We start from the raw sequence: 22,987 nt of genomic DNA on the forward strand, positions 1-22,987 counted from the left end.
ATATATCTAGAATTTGCCGTAGATTCTCAATATGAAATAGACAACAGGGACGTTCGATATGAAAAAGTAAACTTGCAAGTCATATTTAAGTTTTAGTGCACCCCGTGTTTCATTTTTTCTCTTAACGATGATCGTTCAAATGCGAATGGACACTTGTCTGAGCACTATTTCAAAAAATTACTGCCTGAAATGGAGGATTTATTTTCTGCGAGACGTGCTTAAGTTCGGGATTTTTGGCGTTTACACAGAATTAACAAAATTACAAATTGGAAATTTACAAGGAAACCTGCATTACGATCATTTCGCGGATTGTAATTCATTATTGCAGATAGATGAAAATCGAAATTGACCATAAATAGCGACAAAATAAAGCAGAAAATCGAATAAATTAAGTAAAAAAAATTAGATTTGGTTGTGAAATGTGAGCCAAAGTTAACATGGGGAATAAATTATTAAAAAACTTGCACATTTTTTAATAGAGTGATTATTAAATTACTTTCTGTGTCCTTGCTCTAACAATTATTATAGAAAAGAGGGTGAAAAAGTTTGGATGGAACGAATATGAAAGAAGTAAAAAAGTTTTATTTTTACTCACTTTTTCCCCTAATTGCAACTTTTCTTTCTTTTATAATAATTTCTATCCTGTTTTTTAAAACTTTTTTCGTAGCCCACTTGCCGCAGCCGTGTGGCTACAAAAAATGTATTTACAGTCTCTTTTTCCAAAGATGGATAACTCTTTTTATTCATTTATTCCATATGACAAGTTTAACTACAATTTTAAAACCAATTCTTCTCCTTTACTCACTTTCTTCAATTGTTTGCTTTATTTTGTGGTTATTCATGCTCAATTTCCTCCTCTATCTGTCTGTAATAATCAATTGCAATCAGTCGAATGACTGCAAAGCAGATTTGTTTGCAAATTTTCATTTTGTAATCTGATCACTTACGTCATATATGCTATATCTGTTTCTGCGCAAACGCGAACGATTTCAAAATTATCACGTTTTGCCTCGTCCTGTATGTGCGTTCTGGGTAGACAAACAATTTCACGTTTCTAATTCATACAGCCTTTTTACAATATGTCCTGTAATTAAGATTTTCATTATCATCTTGCAGGGTGACGTTTCCCCGGAGGCAATTAACCTTAACAACTTCGAAGGAAAGGCGTTTCAAATATTCAGACCATTCCAGGTACGGACAATTTAATTTGCTAATAGGTAACAGTCGGAAATTGCCTGTCTATTATGTCCGCAAATGCTCAATTAGCACATTAGTTTCCCATATTGGCCCGACTACCGCTCATAGTGCAATTCATGCAACAATACTGCAACACTATGTGTGTATGTGTGTGTGCGCGAGTGTGTATGTGTGTATGTTTATCTCTTGAACACATTCTTCTTAAAAGTTAATATTTTTTATGGGCGTTTGGCAAAGCTAGTTTACCGCATCCATTTTTTTACCGACAGTGTCAATTAAACACGTGAGGGTGTTATTTTTCCGCCCGTTTTCTTGAAAATATACATCGATGCAAGGTAGAAACGAGAAGTACTAGCTTAAACTGACCCGAAACGAACCTAAATTAACCCGAACTAACCTAAATATCGGTGGTGGCAAACTGATGCGAACAGTAAATCATTTGTAAAGTGCACTTTTCACTCGGTTCCGGGCATTTTTACATTTTTGCAGTCGCAAAGAACTTTGTTATTCTTTGCAGGGAAGTCGTGGTACGCAACACTTGTGTGATTCGGTTTTTACGCTCGTCAAGTTCTACGGCACTTTCCCGGGGCTCATACCCCGAATCGCCCCGTTCGCGTTAAAATGGCAAACCTCCCTGCTCGTTGCACAATGTTGAAGCATGAAGGACTTACCCAACGATGACAGAATCCCTCGGCAAAAAAAATTAACTCACAGAACTCGCGATCACGTGGTCCTCTCTCCACAGAACCTGCCCAAATACTGACCGAATCAAAATAGTCCCAAGATATCCTACTGCTCACTATTCCCATTTTTTTCTTGTAAAGACACTTAAACATCCTATCCATCTCTCTCTATACGACGTACAATCATAGCAGTTGTCGTCTTCCCCTGAGATGACCAGGTGTTGACCTCAAGGGATGGGGAAGTGGACCGAAGACAAAACGGTAAACCGGCTACCCCGTGTGAATACGCACAGGTTGATTTATCATTCTTTTTATATGGAGATGATCGGTTTTTGTAGTCTTCGATGTTGGATGGGGATTTTGCATTAATTTGGGGGATTTCTCGGGATGAGATCATGAGAACTGCTTTCATTCTTGGGACGAGGCAAGTAATCTGATTGAATAAACATGATGCATGAGCGTCACCTCATGAAAGAAAATGTTTCTGTTTTCTAAGGATCCGGGACTCGGCGAAGCCGTTTCTGGCAATAGCATTTCCGCTAATGGTCATTTTTGAACTCTGCACGAACCAAGTGGCGCAGGGCGGTTTCTACCGAGGGTGATTCATGACTCAGTGAAAGCAGAACCCGCACGTTAAACGACTTAAAAGCAAATCGATTTTTCATGAGATTCAAGAATTTTTTTCCAGGCCTACGGTCGCTGGCGACAGAAAATCTCTTAATGGAAATCTAAGTAAAAACACCCTCTATTTCAGTGGATGTTTTGGTATTTTTCGAGACATTTCCTGATAGCAATATATCAGTTATTAACCTTCGTACGAAAAAATGCTCTTTTCTCGAGTCCCCCACGCGCACCTGTTTTGCGTCCCTTGCTTTCTGAGTCACCCTATATAATCGAGTCGCTTTGTGCCTAAACGTGCCAACCCGTTTGTACACGTTTCGTTGATAATTTACCTGGTATTCGTTAGTGTTTGGCTTTTTCCGTGTCTCTCAAATTGGAAACACGGCGTTGTCTTTCCGACGAAAATTTCCACGCAGCTTGAAACAAGAATTAATATCTCCTCACTGTCAGGGCTTTTCGGTCATAAAATGAACCATCAAGGGTCAAATTTGCGAGGGCGCTCTTCAGCCAAGCATTCGAAATTCCGTATTCCTCAGATGTTTTATTCAAATAAAGCATGTTCGGTTCTATTAAAGCGCATTCACGCCCGAATACATAAACACTTTTGCACTGGCAGCATTCAGACGCCATACGAATCGAGTTTAATAAGTTTCACATCAGGGAACTGGGCTTTTATATTATACACATATACGTGGGTATAGGGAAACTTTGGGCCATTACTGCTGCTGCCTATAAACATAATTCATAAAGTTTTAGTGCTGTTTCGTCATTTCTCTGGAAACATCGTCGTTGTGTAGAGGCAAAATGAGCCCTCGCTCAGGAAAATCGTGAAAGAGTTTCTCATGAACTTTGCCCTCTAAAGCGTCTCCCGAGATTAATGCTAAATTATTCTATTAGTTTGAAATTCTAATATCACAACTTTGCATTATAGGAGAAAAGAATGACGAGCTAGTATATACAGGTTCACATGGGGTCTGCACCCTTTTACTTGGGCGCAGCTTCCTTGTCCCCCTTTAAAGTCCATCCGGTGGTCAGTCCGGATATTTACGGAGTCTTCGCGCTGAAAATTACGCGCTTTGACCACATTCAATTTCGATCTATTTTTGCCACTATCTCGTGAACAAAACACATATTTCACAGCTTTGTCGTATTCTTTCGATCGTACCAGGCAAACTTGCTAAAATTACTTTTCGCACTGTTGCGTTACTGCCATCAAATCGAGCAGCGATATATGTATATTTGTGAATTATTGTCGCTATTCTAATTTTGGAAAATAAAATGACAATTTTTCGAAATTGAAACGGGCACTACCATTCTGCAACTGGTTACAAAATGAACGCATAATACGCGTTTCCTTTCGCAGCTCAGTTAGTACATTATAGTACCGGCACTAGTGGGTGCTGCGGCACTGCAGCTGCGAAGCAGCATGTTGCCCAAGCCCAAATCTCTACCTTCTCCTTCTGCTTGCTCCATCGTGCGGCAAAAATAGGGAAGAAATTACATTAATTACAAGACGCCGTTTTGCGAAACTCGTGTCATCTTGCAGGGCCCCTCGTCTTGCAAAACACCACTCGTTAGGGAAAATGACTCACCCGATGTGTCTAAATTTCCTCGGACAAAGCAAATGACAAAAATTACTACTTTCTTCCTCGACTCGGGTGTAAAGTGATTTACACGCAGTTTGTGGATTTTTTCATCGATTCATAGAGAAAAGTAGGAACACCGTCGTTCGGACGGAAATTGACAGTGCGAGTGGACAGTCAAGTTCACGAGATTATCTCCACTTGCAGATTTTCAGTTTCCATTACTTATTGCTTTCGGTGCAGGAAGATAGCTCAGATCAATCCTTTTCAGTGCCGCCATGCAAAACGGCCGATGCGTGCCAACTAATGGAGCTTTTTTTCGATTAGAAGAGCGAGCCGGACAAGAGCAAACAATTTTCTTTTTTCCCCAACTGGGCACAATGAAGGCCCCCGAGGTGTCTCGATTGTCCGCGTTCCCTCCCGATTGTTCGATATTCGCGATCTGCCGAGATGCCTCACTAAATCGAAATTTTAACCAAATTTTCGGAAATGTACGTACATGCTGCGAATTTTCTATGCCACACTGCTCCTCATGGGATCTACTTCGCGCGGACATCACGAGAAAGCCCAAATATTTCTCTTTCGCATGAGCCCCCGCGGCATTTCGCAGCCCATGCAGAACGGAAATTATGGGTGATAATTCGGTAAAAAACATGTAAATTTTGTATTGTAGATGACCAGGAGAGTGTAATGCCTTGTAACCAAACACTGCCGGCATTATGAATACGGCATTGGAATTTCCGAAAAGATTGGTCAGTGGCGTGCTGGGCACGTTTCGGTGTGGGTAATTTTTTAATCGATAAATTGGGCAGTCATTTTGCTGCGAAAAATCATGATTCAAGCGCGTGTTTTCAAAATCAATGAAGGCTGGTTTGTGCAGGGCAAGAACTCCGATGCGACGTTTCATGGGACTCTGATTGATCGAGAATTTTTGTGAAGAAACCTTAAATTCCTCTTTTCCTTCCCGCCTCAGGCGAATGCGTCGAACTGCACGGATGAACGTAGTCTGGGACCCCTGCGACATCGCGCGGAAAGATCGTTCGATTATCGAAAGTAGTCGATATTAAGGCACCTTCACGGTGATGTGTTGGGAGTAACTTCCCGGTATTGCCATTCGCCGAACTGCCGCAGTCCACTTTTCTGTAGAGTTTGAAGTCGTGCCCACAAGGAGTCACCTCATCCAATTTTGTTTCCATCGACTTTAATCGGAACGCGGCAAAAACGACCGTAAGGCGTTTGGGCGATTCTAGAATCCAAAAACTTCATGCTTTTGCATCAAGGAGAATTGATTCATGCCGAATTCGATATGAAAATGAAGTAAATAATCAACCAATTGAGCGATTCCGATGCCCAAAGCTACCAGGACACTCCTGCCGTTTTTAGTCTCTTACCTAATTATTCAGTCCATTTAGTGGTAACCGAAATAATTCCTATTTTAACTGGGTGCTCAATTTTGGTCAGCATGATGTCGAAACCTTGTACCTTTCAGCTCCCATCAATAAACTAGAAATATTAAACCCTAAAACATTACATTTAATTCACATGTATTTTGTATAGTTTACAGCGTGTTCTTTACGTGGCGTTCCGCCATGTTGAATTTTTAATCCATTTCAATAGTTAAACTTACCAGCAAGCTGCAGGAAAATTGGCTGTGGGCCCGGCAACTTGTAATCTACTACCGATGTTTTGTCAAACGGTTAGTGCTTTTAATATTGGATGATATGCGTATTCTGTTTCGATTCGTTGTAGCTTGTCGATAGGAATGGACAAAGGATAATTTGTTTCTGTCCTGCATTGTTAAACAACTTCTATACCATCAATTGGGGAATTATTCATTATTGTTAATGTCCCGCAACAGGACCGTTGGTGAAATTGAAGTCTCACTCTTAAGGGTTCAATTTTGCTTCCGGATATTAACGCAGACAATAACTAGCTTTGTCTCTTTGACGATCAAACAGTGGTGTGGCACAATTAACACCGGGGCTGTCTCGGCCTAGCTAACAACAGTTACCGTTGAGGTTTATAGATTAGGCGCCAGCTTATTAACACTTCATTATGAGCCGACCGACAGATTAACCACCTGCTCCTATTGACACCGTGTCTTGTTGTTTAATGGGCCTACTTCAGGACAAAGCCGGACGAAAAACTTTTTTTTTGGTTTTCCGCGCCTCTCTTCCCGTAAAAGTTAAAACGATCGTGCGTGCACGAGACGAAAGTAAGAACTGGCTTGACCCCGTAGCTCAGAAGCCGAAAGGCGTTCATTTTTGACCGCTTACGGAGATCTCGAGGCGATTGATTCGGCCGACCTCCCGAGGCTCCACGGGTTCCCGAGATATCAGAGATTAAAGTTTCGAACTGGCGCCGGCAGCTGACTCCTCCGCCTCGCAGGTTCCCGGGGAAATTTGCAACATTTTTTTAGCTGTCGTTTTCCGATTCAATGGAGCGACCCGTGGACCGTCCGTCGGTCCTGGGTGCCGCAGTTGGAGTCGCGAAATTTCGGAAAGGGCGCTTTAGGGAAACTGAAAATTTTCATTTTTCTCGCATTCCCTGCTGCGGTGGGCAACATAGGGAAAATTCGAAATATTTTTTGTCGACAAAATCCCTGTAAAAATATTTGTTTTTGACTGGCCAGAAAGTATTCATCGAATTTGTTTGCCTGAAAGCAAAATTGCGCGGAAAACAGGAATGTCGGCCTAATAAGATATCGGCACAGCTTCCATTATTTTTATTATGTTGTTCCCAGTCATTGTTGCTTCATTTCCGCTCTCACGTGAGGCGCGTTGCGGTTGCTAATTTGTCGAAATGAAGCATCAAATTAAAAAAAAATATATATATATATAAATCAGATGAAATCGTCGGGCGCCGAAGGTGCGTTGAACAGGGCTCTCCAAGCCTTCGGGACTCGCGTGCCGATCGCCCGGGAATTTAGTTGTCTCGCCCGAGAAAGCGCTGCCTCCGGCCTCGCGACGCAAGTGACTATGGTGTCGTTGCACGTCAATGGTGTTCGGTGGCCGGTTCCTGGACGCAGGAGCGTGCTCCTCCGACCGCCAGTACCGAATATGTATTCGCAGCCGGCATTAGTAATTCGCAAATACGTTCAGCTACTTTCGCAACAAAACGAAAAAAATTAAGCGGGATATTGGCTCGCCAATAAAATCAACAAAGCATAAACGAATGTAAACAATACAAAATATAAATCCTCGATCAAATGTTTCAAAATTAATTTAATGGTTTAGAACACGACGAAATAAATTGGCTCTAGCCAGTTTCATTGTTTCCGCCTGCGGCCAACCCAGCGGCATAGGCGGTTGTGCATTTTAAATCAGTCTCTTGATAAAGTCAACTTGCAGGATAAATTAAGCCAAAGTGAAACTCCCTCAAAATCCTTGGAGAATAAATTGCGACACTCCCCAACCTAAGAGGAGTTTTCAGGCGTGTGCTTCAGCTATGGCAAAATTTCCGGGTCACGTGAGCACATAATTTCACCAATAGAAAATGGAGTGTCGGTATCGACTTTCGGAAGAGTATGTGTGTGTGTTTGTGTGTGTGTGTCTGTCTATGTGTGTGTGTTGTTCGGCAACGTCAGTTGAAATTTTAAAACTAGATACCAACTTGATGCCTTGGGACGTGGTCGTATTTGCATACCGCACACAACATCAGGAAAATTAGATTTGGCTAGTTCTATCAGTTTTGATGTATGGCGTCCGAAGTACCGGGACAAATTTTATGAGAATTTGCATGTTGCTCTCTCAAATCTGCATGTTTATTATTTCGGTCCGAGGTCGTCTTATGTGCACGCCGAATAGGAAAAGTTCGACCTCGTGAACGGTCGTTTGACCCTTAAAAACGTCCGCTTTTAAAAACGCTTTATGCGAGCCATAAATCGGAAAAACCGCAGAAAGAAGGACAAAACGAGAGGGAAACGAACGGATCGACCTCGACCTACCGCAACTCTGAAAAACTTATCGTAACACGTGATTGCGCTATATTTTTGAATTAAATTCTGCATTTAATTTATTGAATTATTAAAATTTAATGGGTTTATTAGGCCGTGAATTGCCACTCATAATTATTAAATTGTAGTTTGTTTTGAACATTAGCGAGGTCGTTGTTTTTCCATACGTTTCACATTCATTTTTCGCACGCGCTGTTTCCTTACTTTATTCATTGTGTCCCGAGCCAAAGAGGCCTCTCGCGTGGGCGATTTCTGCAGCCGGACATGGGACGGGAACGCATTCGTTGGTTTGATGCACGCGATGTGACCCAGCAATAAGGACCTTTATCGAAGTTTCTTACCGAGCTCCCAATCTGATCGGACGGACACTCCGATAAGAACTACGCGTACTGTGTCCTTAGTGGACACTAAAAAATCACTTTAACGACACGCGTGTAAAAACTCTTCGAGAAATCAATATTGGACAAAGCCATGTCCTCGTAGGGCTGTGGAAGAAGACTCTTGATGATTGTCGGCAGTAAATAAAGGCATTCTTTGCCTGTGCGTCCGTTGATTGCTCCCCCGTAGATGTAAATTGTCATTGGTAGTTCAATATTTCATCTCCTCCTCACGGAATATTTCGTCTTATTTGAGCTAGCAGAGGTTGCGAACATTCGGCGTACTTAAATCACAGCGTACAGGGTGTCCATTAAACAAGTGGACAACGTAAGGGACGAATCTTAGGAGAATTTCAGGACAGTGAGTTCGTTCTGACATGGGTCCGCAATGGCCAAGTTCTCGAGGTGCTGGATGTTCAAATTAAAATTTAATTTTCGTTTTTTGGTTACATTTTTGGATAATAAGGCGGAATCGTCTCTAAATTTTGCACACCGGGAAAGTTGTCGATCAGAAAAGAAACTCCATTCGCTTTTTCTACAAAATTTCCTCGTATTAAAGAGAAAAGCAGGTGTGAAATTTCTAATTTCACTATCAAAATTATAAATATCAAGCACTGAATCATCAAAATGGCAAAATCGTTTCGCCAACTCTTTTGAACCGACCTGCCCTGTATCGAATAATGACACGAGTTAACTACACTAATTCGTAAACCTTCTTTATTTTGGACTACCGCACGAACCAGCAAATTCACGTGCCCCGCAAAAAATTATCTAAGGGGTTTAGATCTGGCGATCCGAGAGGCCAGGCATGCGGTGCTGCTTTCTTGCCGTCTTTCGTCAGGTTCTTAAATCACCTCTTCTGCATGTCCAGGGAAATCCCATTTCAAAACCGTTTTGCACTGTCCGCCATTAAACCTGTGAGACAATTGACTTAAAATAGTTGAATACCTTGAGATCGACAGTCATTTAGTCAATTTTAGTCGACTATCAGCTCGTTTTCGGGGAATTTACAGATCACAGAAGCCCTAGCAACTGCGTAGTTCTTAAGAACAAGATCTGATCGAACGGTTTCCCGTTGGTTTTTTTAGTAGTTGACGTTTCCATCAAGGAAGGCTAATTACTTTAGATGTTTGCCTGTGGAAAGGACCCCCGTGACGCATAATCTCATTACTGGTAGGTGAAGAAAGAGAAGTTAATGGAGTATTGTTTAAGTCGGAACATGGCCGCCCGGGTAGCTTTTAATTTAGCTTTGATTGCATGCCACGCATAAAGTACGAAAAGGGAAGGACATAAGGCAATTTCCAGGGTCTTGTTCGCAGGGGTTTCAAACAAATTGAGGGCCCGAAAATAACCTTTAAAGGCCTCCTTCGGTCGCACCGTTATCAAACGGGGACAAACCCAGGAAAATTAGTCGGCTTAGCCCAAAAGAAACAGCCCGGGGCCTTAATTTATGGAACATTTACCGAAAATTTAATCAGAATTCAGTCGGACAACTACACAGAAATTGCATCGACCGCAGCGCTATTTTCTCTTATGATATTAAGCCAAATCCTAATCCGGCACATTCTAACTAAGCTCAAACTAATGTCGGCCCTACGGAAGGGCGGAATAGGGGGTGGGGGCAGGGGGCAAAACCGGACTGAGGGTCCAGCGAGTTTCCATTGTTTTAATCGAACTCATCTCCAGTTCTCATTTCGTGCAAATGTTAGCGACCATGGCGGGGGGATATTAACGCTCCCGAGGGGTGCGTGGGGGCAAGAGGGAGAGCTAGCCCTAACTCTGCAGGAGATGGTTTTATCTTGCAGAACTAACATGGAGCTTAATCTACGGCTTAAGAAAATCAGTTTTATTGGGTCCAATTTAACGCTTCATTGTCAAAGACGTGGGGGTGCTTGTAATTGCCTCGGCACCGTCACGCTAGTTCTAGTGGAAGCTAACAAAAGCTGGTGTCTCATTTAAATTCACCCAATATCAAGTTTGCACAGTTTGGGTTAAATCCAATGGTTACGTATCCGGTAAAATTAAAAATAAAAATTCTATTATAAATGTGAGTGGGCGATATGTGCAAGAAGTTTGTTTTAGAATTTCCGATATGAATTTCGCTTTGTCTTTTTCAATAACTGCTCAGCGCAGTCAGCTATACACAAAGGGTCATGCACATCCATGACGTTTTAAATAACAAAAATCTCATATCGGGGCTTTCGTTTGACTCGCCGAAAGCTTTTGACGCGGTAAATCGTGGCTGCGTCCTGCAGACACTGCTGGAACTCGGTGTTCGAGGTTCATCCTGCGGATGGATCAGACCGGATCTGCACGGCCCTTCGTCAAGGCGCAAGAAATTCTCTGTGATGCAAGACTGGTAATGTTGAGTTAATGGCCCTCTCCGAACACGAACGTCGGAATTCACGGAATTCCAGTCGTTTCGTCAAATATACAACAGCTATTTGTCTGACACGGGAGAAAAGTGTCGTCGCCTTAGATCGACGATCGAGTGCCGTAACGGCCAATTACGCCACGAGAAGAGTCACAAGCCCGTTGCGAGCAAAACGAAAGTTTGCGACCGCGTCGTGGGCGAAGCCAGCGGATTCAGGGAGCGAAGGAGCGTGGCTCATTCTCCTATTGTGCACGACACTTTTTCAATGGCGGAGTGCTGTTCGTCTCGTCGGAAACTTGTTGAAGTCATAATTCCGTCAATCTTCGCCGATGATGTATGTTTATTTTTTAATCTCGGAACGTCACGCGTGACTGTCACGCACATCGAACACTTCCACGTTTACGTGATCGCCCCCAAACCACAATTACCCATACTACCACTTCTCAATCTGAATAGAGATAAATATTAACATTTAACCTTCCCAAATATTCCGTTATATTGGACGCGTCTTACGGTAATAAGAGGGTGATTTTGGACAAAGCAAACAGCCCTAAAAACTTTAATGCGTTAAGCTAATATTTAAATACCAAATAAGCTCGGACATTATGCACCCGAAAACAACAGTTACGGGAGAGAAAGACGGTAAAAAGCCTCCGTAAAAGCAGCGTTATTTAAATATTGTCCTGTAATGTATGTATAAATTCATTAGGAAGAGAATGCCGGTTTCTCACGCTGATGCAAACACGACTCGATAACGTATATTGAAATGAGCGCCGAAGTTGTATGGTCAGTGTGCAAAATAATGGACCAGGGACCTAAATTATGCTTTTTTTTCCTGTTTATACCTCTTTTAAAGGGGATTTATCAAATTGGTTGGGAGTAACGTCGGGTGGTACGAAGTTTTGATAGTTTTAATTCCCCTCAAGCAGCGCATAACAGACGTATTCTGTTTAAGTCGAGTTGATATCAAATATGTATTGTATCCTCGTTTAACCTAATTTAATTTCAGAAGCTAAACATATACGAGGTGTTTTTTTGTTTTTTTGTAAGGCAGCGTGTTTTCAATCCAGGATTTTCTGTAGGCGTCTTCAGCTGCGATTTTTCGAAGATGTCGACTGAAGAAGTGGAGCGTCAACTGCCTGTGCAAAATTGTCTCAAAGATGGTGTCGATTTCGCTTCTCATATTACGTTCTTGCACGTTCGAGAACAATTAAATAACCGAAGATTTAACCCCGAATTTTCTTAGATTTTTTGGATACGACCGCGCAGGGGGGCAGAGTAAGATCTGTCGTACTTAGTGTCTGTAAAGCGGCCAACGGAACCCGGTTAAAGATACATCGCCGCGTCATCGTCACGACGTTTCCATTTAACTGTCTCGCGCGCAGGTTGTTTTTCCTTGCACCGCGCAGGTTCCACTGAGTCCTCCGACCGCCGAGTCCACGAACTCGAGTGTCCGCCTGTCGTGAAGGTTCGAGACCGAACTTGGGGCGGATTTCCGACGCGAAGACTCGCAAAGGTGCAAACCGTGCGATTTGCCGCACGTACTACAGCATCTGGCATAAGGGCGGGCGAGTTCTCCCGGTTAATGAGTATCGAGTAGTTCGGGGAGCGAGCGCGTAGATAACGCGTACCAGTTCACATGCATGTGGCATTTAATAATAAGATTCGAAATCACACTCGAATGGAACATATAGTTTGAGGCAATCTCCAATTAAACCCTAATGAACGTTAAACTTTATTATAAAAACGACTATATATGAAAATTTAATATAACTTAATAACCGTACATTCAACAATAAATTGCTTTTAGTCCGAACTTGCTTCACCCACCGCATTACTGAAATAAATAGTTAAATTTCCTCTTCCATTACATTCTACGTTCACTCTGCCGCCGGAGTATTAGGGCAATTTTATCTAGTTATTAGTTTTTGGGTAATTTCGGTTTGGAAACTCCAATATAATTAAAGATAAATCTCCACTACGGCTTTAAAACTACAAGCGAACTACCAACTCTATTTTATTAAAACTTGAAATGAAATTATAATAAGCCTTTTGAACAGCACAAGGAAAGTTTCAAACGTACGTCTATTTAAAATTCCCTAATGTAGTATAAATCAGTGAAACCGTTGAGAATGGTCCATGTAAACGCAGTCGATAAATGATCATAACCTAATTAGCCGCAAATTGATATCAATAAATCAAACGGCACAATTCCAAAATACCTAAACAGCAAATTAACAAACAATTTTAGCGAGAGATAATAGTCGTTTGCTTAAATTGATATAGGTTTACGTTCGCCAATATTCGATCAATTTCCCCTTTGTAGCCACCCCAAATATCCGGTTTAATCGTATCAATTCATGACCTTGTGTTGGCTCTGTCGAACTTTTTCGTGTGATACAACCCCAAAAATTGGCACGTGACATTGTGTTTCGGGTGCATCTGGAAAGGCAAAAGGAAGCAAACGGACAATCGGCAGTTTTGAACGGTCCTCCTCCCTTTGGGGCCACACTTTTTGACGATTTCTTTAAAACGACAGTGCCGGCGGGTGCTCTTCCGAGGCACCGCCGGTATGTAAAAACGGGCTCGTTCCACCACTAGAGGCGCAACCGGCTCGGCACTCGTCTCGAGGACGAAAGCGATTCTCCAGAACCAGAGCTCCTTCTCTGGTTCTGGAGAGGGGAGAGGGCGAATAAATAATGAACACGAAGCCGAGAACGACAACGCGAATTAAAGCTTGAAAATCCCGATCAACTCCGAGCGCTCACCTCTTCGACCCCTAAATTCTAAATTAGGATAACTTCAAAATGGCATACCTGCCGCGCAATTTTCCTCAAGGGTGCGACGGGTGTGCAATCGGATTTTCGGTCGGGTATGTTAGCTTTCAAGTGATGTCCCCGATCGTTTCGAAAACGTGAATTTTCTAGAAGTTCACGCAAAAACCGTGACTTATTCAATGCGGCCGTTGGCAGCTTCGTGGCAGTAACGGACAACCTTGATGGTCGGCACTTTCGATGAGTGTTCCGTAACGGCAGACATAGGCCGTGGTAATTACAAATTTTTCTCTATTATTACGAAATTAATACAACAGGAAAGTTAAAAAAAACGTTTAGACATCAATTATCCAGGATGAGCGGGCCCTCAAACCAGGGCCGGACCCTCCAACGGCAATGCGTTTGACGTTCAAGAGCGCAGCGAATCGACGTGATTAATGAACAGCATAACAATTGCCTATTGCCCGAGCAAAACCTACTGGACGTTAAGATTCATCACGGATTCATTAGCGACATTTTATATTTTGTAAATAAGGCCGCTAATGTCCCCACATAAGTATATTGTTTCAGATGCAAACAAGTCTAGGCATCGTGATTTTTATTAATTACCCCATGAGTCAATCGATTTTTGCTTCCTTGGAAGGGTTGAGTGTGGTCTGCAAATATGGTCGGATGATTGACCATTAAGGGTAACTTAATCCTTCTTCATTTCAGCTGCAGTTTTTCTGCCGGCAGTAGAAAAACGCGACGGATAAATGAGAAGGTTCAGTGGAGTAGATGGCATCCCTGTTGTTGCAAAAGTCAATTTTGAAAGCAATCGGACCGTTAGTAATGAAAAATAATGGTGCATCAGTCTCGAGCCTGGAAAGTCGTTAAATTTGATGAGGCCCAGTTAAATGTTGCACAAACTGGAGCTTGCAAAGATGACTTTCGGTCGGAGGCTGCAGAGTTTTGGTTAAATGTGCGTTATTTGGCATCGCGTATCTATGGTGTGCTGGAAATGTGCAGGGTGTCCATACTTGTTAGTTTTCCGCGGACTAGGCGAACGAACGACAGACGACAAGAATTGCGTTACGAGCTCGATCTTCGAACTCGGCCCATTGGTCCGAAGAACGTAATCGGGCCATCTTCAATCGTGTCCGTTATACCGTGAAGTGTCGAAAGGTGCCCATTTTCGATTGATCGTTCTCGAAGGTCAGACACTTATAGTTACCGTTAGTCATCTGAGAAGCCATTTCTCGCTAGAACACCTTAACGAAATGGAGGCACCACACGAGGGAAACCGTAGAAGTGCGGAAGGGAGAATTGGTGCTGGTATGAAAGTAGCAGGAAATGATCATGCCGAACAAGTAAAAGTTGAGTAATTTGATTTTTGGATGAAGAAGCACTAAATATCCTTAGTAGAAGCATGTTACGCTATAGTAACAATAACGAGTCACAAGCAGGGAGAAAATAGAGTGATTTAGAAAAGGAATAAGATGTAAAATTGACGACCTTCTCCCAAAGCGAGGAACAAGCTCGCAAACGCACAAGACCTGAACCTTCCTGCCTTCTTTCTCAAATTTCCCTGCAAATTTTAATTTTTTAATTTTTACCTTCTTCACATCAATCGTCATATTTTTTTACATTTCTTCTGTATCTCCAATGCTTCTAGAAGATGAATCAAAGTCAAATGTTATCTAAGAGTTTGGCATTAAAATTTGCTTAGAGAAAGGACCGCGACACGGCCCGTGCACTTGGACACCTACAGAAAGGATTTTACACTCAGCCTGTCCAAAAGTGGGAAGTTTTATCGATTTATTCCATGCGTTGATTTTAATTTACATTCCAAAACAAAAACCTATTTTGTTGAATTTCTTCTATTATCCGTTTCATTTTGTGATCATTTATCCTTAAATTCATACTCTATCTATCTGCAATAATTAAATGTAACCTGTGGAAAGACCACAAAGCGGAACTGCTTTGCAGCGCGTTGTCCATTTTTCAGCAAAGCTTTTCGTTTTGTACCGATCTCTACGTAAATGCAAAAATTTCAAAGTTAAGGACACGGACTTTTGAGGACGTATAATCGAATGATACCAATCGAATCGTTTCATAAGTCCACAAGCTCCCAAGGAAGCAAATATCATTGTGTTGCTCCAAGCTTAAGACGATGACAACTCGCTGGTGTAAATCCACTTGACATCGCCCGATCACCAAAAGAACGATGTGATTCTACAATTACTCGATAATATCAAATGAAATGTGTAATTAAACGTGGAGCTAATGTTGGAAATGCACTATTTTCACTGCGTTAGCAACATATTTCTTTATGGGACTAGGGATGTAAAAAAATAACTGTGTCGACATTCATTGTCTCGCTTCTAGTAGTACATGTTTTCCCGTTTGAGACTTGGTATTTCGGTAAGACAGACTTATGATCTCTTGTTTTCCTCTATCCCTGAACTGACGGGATTCTCATTCCAACCACTTAGAGGTAATAGCAACGTTCTTCACGTATAAACCTGGAGCTTTCAGCGAAATTATTCAAGAAACGTAGCGTGAAAGTACAGAAAATGCCTCAAAGTGACATCTGTTACAACAAATCTAGATCTAAAATTTACCAGTCGTCTGCAAAGCCCTAAACTGGACGCCTGTCTGTGAACGATACCTTAGTCACGCAGCCAGGAACAAGCTGAAAGCCCCTTAAACCCCCATCTTCTACTATTAAACCCGCCCGGTTCTACCCTTCGCCAGTGCCGTACCGCCATTCTCTATCTAAATATGCCCCCTTTGGTGGCAGGAAATACCAAATCCTCGTACCGCACCACTGATTATCCCCATTCAGAACCGTTTTTTCTTTTCCCGTAAAAGCTATGAAAATGTAGTGAAAACGTCCCTGCAAGAAACTGGCTTTGCGCTACGCCACTGATTGCCACCCCTTTTTCAACCCCCAGCGAATAACTGGCCGATTACAACGGTTAGTTCGTTAAACTTTCGTTCGTGTAGTTGGCGCTGCTTGTCGGATAACTTGGAAGGTCTATTTCGTCCAAGAATTAGTTCTCTCGCAGAGGGTTAGAGGGCGCTCATGAAGGACTTCATATAATAATTGACTACTCGTTCAAATAAGTAGTGGTTGATCGATTGTGCATATTGCAGGGCTATCGAGTAGAAGTGTTAACAAGAAGGTAGCTGTTTGTCATCCACAGTCCATAAGGAAACGTTTTAATCCACCCTTCCCTGTTCATGAACGATTCTAGGAGTCCATAAGAATAACATGTTATCGCATACGATGACTAGCATAAGTCCTCAACTATACAAGAACTATTAACTTTGGCCATTAACACTCACCAAAGAACGAATAAAGCTACTTTAAAAAGGCTCTTAAAAGGCGTTTCCTACCGCTGTTCGCGGTCTTTTGTGGTATTAAATTGTCCAGCTCTAAAAAATATAATGTCGGCCCTTTTAGGGAGAATTCAAAGAAACGGTCACTTCTAGGGCATTTAGGAGAAGATTAATGTGTCCGACTAATCCTAAAGCTTTTAGCGAAATGCTAGTAGTAGTAGCAGCATGCAAAGAAAAAAATCGGAATGGATTTGTAATTGACAATTTTGTGAACATGAGTAAGCATGATAATTGAGCGAGATATTAGTTTATCGAGAGAAGAAAATGCTGAAATGAATATCGTCGATGAAGTGTGGAACCACGCGAATCTTAGAAGAGATTTTGCACCAACCAATCAGCGATGATACGCAAGAAGTACGATTGCTCGATCATCCGGAGCATTCCGGTTGATAGATCCGGACCAATCAAATCATCATGCATGATGATTGTTCCACAAGTATCAACAGATTCTAATCAATCTAGAGCATCTGATGGTATATGTTGACTTTCACAAATCTTCGACGGTACCCTGCAAGTAGTACATCAGCTGCAATAGGAAGAAACAGTATACTGGAAAGATGTTCTGCGCCTGAAGTGTGATCATTGCTCGAAAAGAAAAAAGGTCTATGATGCTAGAGGGCACGATGGAGATTCTGGAGAGACGTTGTGAATTTAGGACTTATCGAGCTAAACGTGGCCCCAGAGACGAGACCCCAAGTCGAGTGTCACTTGAAGTGACGGGTTGATTAGAGCGACAAGAAGGTCATAACCGGATGGTCCGCGTCCTAAACCTCTTGAGAGTTGTTGTGATTCTGGAAAGAAAATCCAGACAGCCACAAGGTGTTAGATGTCTGATTTCCCCACATGTGGTCTCAGTGTGGGCGTCTCTAATTTTGGAAGGTGTTGCCTGCACTGCTCCCAGGAGCTCGTCGAGAGATGGCCTGGTTCGAGAACCACTCGGGGACCGTGCTGGCTGGAAGCTAGTTCGTCAGAGCTCCCAAAGAGGGCAGTACTTCAATTTCCATGATATCAAAGGGCAACAGAGCGCTCAGAAGAAGACAAGCCTAGTTAAGGACTCATTGGTGGTAGAATGAAGATATTAATGGCAGAAAGAAGAGTGGCAAGAGTCCTTGTGGTTGGGAACGGTCAGGAGTAGCAAGGCTCTGATATGCGCATGGCCCGAGAATTAGTTAAGAACCGTTCTTATTTCGGAAATGAGCAGCGAACACCTCAGAGCGACTGCATCCTGGGCCTAAAATAGCCCGTGGCGATTTGATAATAATTTGTTATTCCATAACAGACAGCTAAAACAGCAATTACAACCCTGTCTGGACCGTTTTATAGAGTTCAGCGAACCGGGCAATTTGAGATATTTTTCTTCCGAGTGAGATACTTTGTAATTAACACAAATTTTTAGTATCGTTTTTCGGTCTCACAGAACGATTCGATTTCGAGTTTAACTTTAATACCTCGTCCGAGGTATCGGTGGATACACGTTTAAAGGTGTTAAAGGTGGTCACTCCTGCAATTCTCCTGCGTTTCGGTCCAATCGCCAATTGATGTGGAACCACCCATTGACAGTCTGAGGTCTCGCGGTTTAAGGAGCTTTGCCCTCGAAGGGGAAACCCCGGAAACGCCCACCAGCGTGTATCTTCGGATCCAGGACGATTTTCGACGTTTGCGCCACGGGTTCTTAATAATCGGCGTTCGAGATTTGACAATTCGCAGGTGTTTCTCTTCCATGCAGGAATCTAAAACACAGGAGGGACCTGACTAAAGGTAATCAGCACATTGTGCGGTTTTAGTCAATACCAGTCCCTAACATAACAGTATCCACCACATCAGCTGCAAAGACATCAAAGCCTCCATGCCCCGGTGCTTAATAGCACGAGCGGATTATAATCGAAACTGGTAAAACTATAAAGAGACAAAAGGAAACAGGTTTATGGTCGAGTAAAACAAAAACAATAAATGCGTGTTCTGGATAAATGTAAAATAGAATTTCCCGTTGTGCGTGAAATAATGGTGCTGGTTTTAAAATGCTGCCGCAGCCCAGTCCAGCCGGAGGAACGAAAACTGAAATTGGCGTCGATAAATCAAGTCTGGCATCGAATAATATCCATATGGATGTGAGCCCATCGTTGCAACGAAATTTCGTAGGTAGAAATATTGCTGAAAGGTAATAATTACAATCGATATTTTTCCTCTATTCGATTCGTCTCGAAATCGTTAGGAAAACAGAGTCAATCACTGGGGGTTCGTGTAGATTTCTATAAACATGTGAGATTTTAAAAAAGATATTCCCGAAACCAGCGGGAAAAACAGAAGCTCGCGTGAATACGTGTTTCCCGACATTATCATCCATAAACCGCCTTGAGGTTAATCTGAATGATTTATAAGGTAAATTTGCTGACGTGACCGTGGATAACACCACAACAATAATTAGCCCCCCGTAGTTATGTATTTAGAGCGGGAAACGTGTCGTTTTATGGACAGCAATCAGAGCCTCGGCCCCATTCTTAATTGAGCGTCGATAAGTTAAGAAAACCGGCCAAGTGACCGAGTCCCCGGGCTGTTTCTGATCGAACAACGTATGGAAATATCCTGAATAGTCCGTGATTAGGAAAACAACTTGCAGGGTCCGGCAAACTACTAAATGCCCCACGGCTCAATGTACCTAAACTGGACTATCGCCCAAAGTTTTCTTGCCAGAACACGCAGGAAAATGTCTTGGGAAGGTCATATGCGATGGCTGCGATACAGTGGCGTGCCTCTAAGTGCCTATTATATACCTATTTGGCTCGTAAAATATCAATAACCCTTAAGTTGGAGGGTTCGAATAATATCGAGGTTATGGATGGAAAGACTCCAAGGTTAGCGGTGCGAACAGTAAGATTCGCAGCAGGAGCGGAGCCGGACAAGGAAACTCTATCAAATGACACTTAAAGGAAGTTTATGGGTCTCGTGTCTGTTTTGCTGCGAAAGCTTTATTAGGGTTCTTAAAACTTAATAAGTGCTCCTTGAGAGGAAACACGTCCCATGCGCCTTGGGGCGGATTGCTCTATTTTCCCTTCACTTTGGGAAACGACGACTCCCTACGTGCGGTCAATAGATAAGCCAAAGGAAAAATCAGGCGATCGATGAAGGTTCCCGTGTGCATCTAATTCTTCCTTCGTTGTCGCAGTCACAATTCAAACGATTTTAATAATGAGCGTCGCACCGCATAAAATCTATTCTCAGCCGCAACTTAAGTGGGGAAATCGACGAGACGAGAAACACATCGGGCACTTCGTAACGGGCAACAACGAAAACCGGGATGCATCCTTGAAAATGATTAGGGACACCGCGAGGACAAATCGGGAAGCGGACAGCAATCGCACGCGAGGACCAAGACAGAGCCCTTTGGAAAAAATGCCTTGCAGCCTTTCCCGGGCGAATTAGGAAATGAATCGATCGGTGATTCTAAAGGGAACCTCACCGGACACTGGGCAGGCAGCCTAGTTCACCTCGTGTATCTTATATATAGCTATAGCAGGTTTTCTAGTGCCCCTTAAAAAGTTCTCCTCGAGATCGCTTCAGATTTTATAAGATTCTCTTTTCCGTCACCAGGCTCAGGCCTTGCTTCAAAGTCCCTAAAAGCGTAAACTGAAAAAGAAAAATCTGCCTCATAATTAGCCCACATTTCTTAAGCGTCTTAACAACTCAGCAAGCTTAAACAGAGAAAAATTCCCATCTCGGGACGAACACACACATACAAAGTCTTTCCCGGTCGTTTTCCGCTTCTTTTTCCAACACCAGACCACTTAAATACTTTTTAATTAAACCTACTTTAACCGGCGCATCGAGTCTTAAACCCTTTCATGACTCATTGGTACTTGTACTTTTAATCCTTTCATATTTCTTCTCGACAGAAATAGAGCTAAAGATGCTTAGTAGGGGGAATTAAAGACGACGTTAATGAAAAGAGAAAAAGTGCTTATTTGTTCTTTCCATGGTAATTATGACTGTTATTAACTCTTCCTCTTCTTTTTTTCTGCTTTCGTGTGCGTCAGCCCCATGTCGAAGCTTTTTTAATTTGTACTGTTTTCAACGCCCTCTGGGAACGGATCAATATATTTTACGGTACTTCCGCAAATAGTTGCGCCACCTCTCAGAGAGAAACCGCAGCCGTTGCGACGACTTCCGTACTGACCGAACTCTGTTGGACGGCGTTGCCTTAATGTGGAGCCATCTATTAATTGCAGTTGAAGCTCCGTCATCTGGTAGTATTCCTACTATTATTTGACAGATAGAGCAGTGGAAGCCTGGAGACGGTGGACGGTACCAAGAATGGAGGCGATGGCGGTCGTGAGAGGGCGCCGTAACAATTTGACGTAATCAAAAAAGCCCTTGTAGATAATAGAGGGCGCTGTAGTTCTTTTTATGGATTTTCATGTCCACTTATGGGTTACAGTTAAGCGTTTGTAATAAATAATAAATCAGGTCGTGTGGGTCTGTCTTGCGTGGCAATCGTTTTTCATTCAGATAATATTTGCTGATAACTAATGACTGTCTTATATCTGGGTGCGTTTTTACTATCTGTCTGTTAAGTGGGACCTAATGAATTTTTAAAACCAGCCTCGCTTTGGTTGGGACTCATTATCTGTTATTTGTATCGGTTTTTGTGAAAATTAGGGGCGGTTTATATATTGCCTAAAGTCAGGGAAAGGGGCAATTTGAAGTAGGCGTCAACGAAACTTTTGTCGATGTGGGGCTTGTGTAACAATAAAAAAAAAACTAATTCGGAAAAATTCGCTATATGTGGTACGTCATTTTACGGCTAAACATATGTTTCCTGGACCACATGGAGTATCGATCCGTCTAAGGAATATATATTTTTTAATTACGATCGGTGAGCGACGCTTTTCTTTATACAGTATACGGTAAGTCCGGTGACCCCCCCGAGTTATAATCGAACGTCGAGAACTCCCAAAGCTCTAAAAGCTCAAAGCGCTTAACCTGTTCCGTACTAACCGATTTTTGTCCTAAGGCACTCCAAAAATTAAGACTGTCCCGAAACCACTACAACGCCCCCTCAGACGAGGCACTACCCTGACACCGAGAACTTTTTTGACGCATCCCGTAGATATATATAAATATGTCAACCGTAGAATCGGACACTCGCCCAACCTCATGACCAAATTTATCACATTTAATTATTCCTTTCTCCTTAAAAATACAAAAAAGGACACTTCCACGAAGTCATGAAAATCCCCTTGTGTCCCTCGCAGTAAAAGCATAGGTGCACACGAACGTAAGTTTATTAATTCCGTATACAGGGACTTAAGTAAATTAAGAGCGTGCCAAGGTGCGGTTCCCGAGAGATGTCTTTAGGAGCGGTTCACTCTTCGGACAAGCAGGTGTGGACTCCCTTAGCGTGATGCCAAAGTAAACTTTGACTTGTAAATGAATGCCGCCCGTTTTATGTGTTAGTGCAAGGTTCACCTTGTACAGGGTGAGTGCGGTAAGCTCGTATTAGAATATCCAGCCGATAGGGTTTTGGAGGGTAAGCTGAACATGTCTGCAGGACACTCTAGGCACGATGTTGAGTGCACTTGCTCTAGAGCACTTAGCTTAATTTATAGAGTAACCTCTTGCGGTAGTGTTCTAGGGACCACTCAGTATCGAAAACATTATTATCATGAAATATAAATGATTTTTTTGTTTGCTCTTCCCACTTTTTCCCCGAACAGAATTTATTATTAATCACCAAAGAAATATCCCCAGGGCACACGTAGGCTGAAAGTAACACTTTGCATGTGACGAAGATTCCTCGGAGACCAACTTTTCTATCCTACACCAGTTTTGTCCTAGATAGGTGTAGATAATTACCACCACCGATGTATATTAGCGTTTTTTTTCTTTTTTGGGGGGTGGCAGAAACAAGGGAATAACATGTAGGACGCGCAATTACTTATCGAACTGTCTCCCGTGCACCCGTATCCATACACCCCAACCCTTACATGTCACCTATACATTCCAACTTTAAGGCTGACAAGGCCAGAGAAAGATTCGTTACGC

At 42.5% G+C, this 22,987-nt stretch overlaps 1 protein-coding gene and 1 long non-coding RNA gene across 11 annotated transcripts in view; one reads left to right on the top strand and one right to left on the bottom strand.

Moving 5' to 3' along the window:
* Window positions 1-22,987, top strand: part of pros (prospero) — a 174,002-nt gene that overhangs the window by 80,603 nt on the left and 70,412 nt on the right. For 8 of the 9 annotated variants that reach the window (XM_066295545.1, XM_066295537.1, XM_066295586.1 and 5 more), the window contains exon 2: window positions 1,117-1,191. The exons of the other annotated variant lie outside the window; for it this stretch is intronic. The gene's annotated coding sequence lies outside the window, so the exon portion shown is untranslated. The remainder of the gene's footprint in view (window positions 1-1,116; window positions 1,192-22,987) is intronic. 9 annotated transcript variants of the gene reach the window in all.
* LOC136346526 (uncharacterized) overlaps window positions 1-22,987 on the bottom strand; it is a 159,838-nt gene that overhangs the window by 58,552 nt on the left and 78,299 nt on the right. The gene's annotated exons all lie outside the window — the stretch shown is intronic.

The sequence above is a fragment of the Euwallacea fornicatus genome, chromosome 2, assembly GCF_040115645.1.
Source record: "Euwallacea fornicatus isolate EFF26 chromosome 2, ASM4011564v1, whole genome shotgun sequence".
Taxonomy (NCBI): domain Eukaryota; kingdom Metazoa; phylum Arthropoda; class Insecta; order Coleoptera; family Curculionidae; genus Euwallacea; species Euwallacea fornicatus.